The sequence below is a fragment of the Arachis ipaensis genome, chromosome B1 (genome assembly GCF_059453495.1).
Source record: "Arachis ipaensis isolate K30076 ecotype BB chromosome B1, ASM5945349v1, whole genome shotgun sequence".
Lineage (NCBI taxonomy): Eukaryota > Viridiplantae > Streptophyta > Magnoliopsida > Fabales > Fabaceae > Arachis > Arachis ipaensis.
Genome location: NC_142436.1, coordinates 109100176 through 109102796, shown reverse-complemented (window position 1 = coordinate 109102796; position 2621 = coordinate 109100176). Strand labels below are relative to the sequence as shown.

The 2621-nt window shown below is 41.8% G+C and overlaps 1 non-coding gene across 1 annotated transcript; it reads left to right on the top strand.

Moving 5' to 3' along the window:
* Positions 1-2004: 2004 nt before the first annotated feature.
* Positions 2005-2110, top strand: LOC148577869 (small nucleolar RNA R71). Its single transcript, XR_015904248.1, has one exon. It is a non-coding gene; the product is annotated as a small nucleolar RNA R71 (small nucleolar RNA).
* The last annotated feature ends 511 nt before the right edge of the window (positions 2111-2621 follow it).

The window sequence follows — 2621 nt, the reverse complement described above, 5'->3', positions numbered from 1 at the left end:
ACCTTCATTCCTGGAGAGAAACCTTCAGTGGGGATCTTTTTGTTTCTCCATCCTCTGGGTATTTTTTTCTTTTTGGGGACCTCCTCCTTGGTGGATGATGCAGTTCCAACACCAAACTTAGGTTTGATGTCAGGCGGAATTTTATCGGTTGTCACCACAGGAGGTTTGAGTTGTAAATTCTGCTGTGCATCATCAGGGGGTTCTTGAAGGTTTGGATTAATAAGCTCGGCCTGCATGCACCTCTCTTCTTCACCTGTTGAATGTATATCTTTGAAGACATGAAAGACCAATTGCTCATTATGCACTCTAAGCACTAATTCACCCACTTCTACATCAATTAGAGCTCTTCCAGTGGCTAGGAATGGCCTTCCTAGAATTATAGAGGCATTCTCATCCTCCCCTGTGTCAAGAATCACAAAGTCTGCTGGGAGGAAGAACTTACCCACTTTAACCAAGATATTTTCCACTAATCCGTATGCAGGCTTCATAGATTTGTCTGCCATCTGTAATGCTATCTTTGTGGGTTGTGCCTCTTGGATTTGCAGCTTCTTCATCACAGATAAGGGCATTAGATTTATGCTTGCACCTAGATCACATAGGGCTTTCTCAAAGGTTGTGCTCCCAATGGTGCATGGAATTTGAAAGCTTCCTGGATCTGGCATCTTCCTTGGCAAGTTATTCTGAATGACAGCACTACATTCTTTAGTCAGGACTACTGTCTCATCTCCCTTTAAACGCTTTTTCTTTGACAACAGCTCCTTCATGAACTTGACATAGATAGACATTTGCTCCAAAACCTCAGCAAAAGGAATATTGATTTGTAACTTTCTGAAGATTTCCAAGAACTTTGAAAACTGCTTGTCCTTGGTCTCCTTTTGAAGTCTCTGAGGATACGGCATCTTAGGCTTGTACTCAGGAGCCTTTGGCAGTGTAGGATAAGTGTCAAGAGAGTTTGGGAATGGGTTGTCTGCATGCTTTGGAGGGGCGTGCTCTACTTCTTCTTTCTTCTCATCTGGAGTTTCTTTTTCAACTATATCTTCATTGACCTTGGTCTCAGAGCCAGCTACTTTACCACTTCTCAATTGAATACCCTTGCAATCTTCTCCTGGGTTCACCACTGTATCACCTTGAAATGTACTTGCAGACCTCTCAAGTAATTGCTTGCTCAGTTGGCCCACTAGTACCTCTAAGTTTCTAATAGAGGATTTGGTTTCCTGTATAACTTGTGCTTCCGTACTTGCCACTTGTTCACTTATTACGGTGATAGCCTTGCATTCCTCTCTTGGATTTGGAATTGTGTTACCAGGAAGGCTATTAGTGGTCCTCTGATTAATTTCATTAACCTTTGTGGCTAATTGACCCATTTGAATCTCCAGGTTCTTGATGGATGCTCTGGTTTCCTGTCTAAAACCTGTCAATATTGCTTCCAAATCATTGTTCTGCTGGAGACTGCCCTGAGAACTATTGTTGAAGTTCTGAGATTTCTGAGGTTGGTCCCTCCACCCAAAATTTGGGTGATTTCTCCATCCATGGTTGTATGTCTTAGAATATGGATCATTGTTGGGATTCCTAGGGCCACTCCCCATGTAATTCACCTATTCAGAAGAGGGTTGAGCATAATCATAATTATCATTTTGCATAAAGTTACCTGTCATGTCATAGGAGGTATCTTGGGGTGGATTTTAAGTGTTGATAGCTGAGACTTGCATGCCACCCATCTGTTGAGTAAGTAGATTTATCTGCTGAGACATAAGCTTGTTCTGAGTAAGAAGAGCATTAACAGCTTCTACTTCCAACACACCTCTCTTTTGAGAGGTCTCAGAGTTCACATGATTCCTGTTAGATGAGTAGAGATATTGGTTGCTTGCAACTAATTCAATCAGCTCAATAGTCTCCTCTGGTGTCTTCTTCTTATGCAATGAACCGCCTGCAGAAGTATCTAAGCTCATCTTGGACATCTCACCTAAGCCTTCATAAAAGATATCCAGTTGGGTCCATTTGGAGAACATGTCTGGAGGGCATTGCCTAGTTAGTAGCTTGTATCTCTCCCAAGCTTCATAAAGAGTTTCACCCTCCTTCTGTCTGAAAGTCTGAACCTCCAACCTAAGCTTAGTAAGCTTCTTTGGTGGGAAAAATTTAGTGAGAAATTCAGTAACGACCTTTTCCCAAGTATTCAGACTCTCCTTTGGTTGGGAATCTAGCCATATCTTTGCTTTATCCCTCAGAGCAAACAGGAAAAGCATAAGTCTGTACACCTCTGGATTCACTCCATTTGTCTTCACAGTATCACATATCTGCAGAAAATTAGATATGAACTGATTTGGATCTTCATGAGGAAGTCCATGATACTGGCAATTTTGTTGCACCAGGGTGACCAATTGTGGCTTCAACTCAAAGTTGTTTGCATTTATAGGAGGCACCACAATACTTTTTCCATAAAGATCCGCAGTAGGGGCAAAATAAGAGCCAAGCACTCTCCTCTGTTGATCATTCTCATTCGGATTTACCACATTAGCATTAGCGTTATTATTTGCGATAGTGGATTCTGCAGTCTTACAAAGTCTTGCTTGTTGTAAACGTCGCCTGAAAGTTCTTTCAGGTTCAGGATCAAAGTCTAAGAG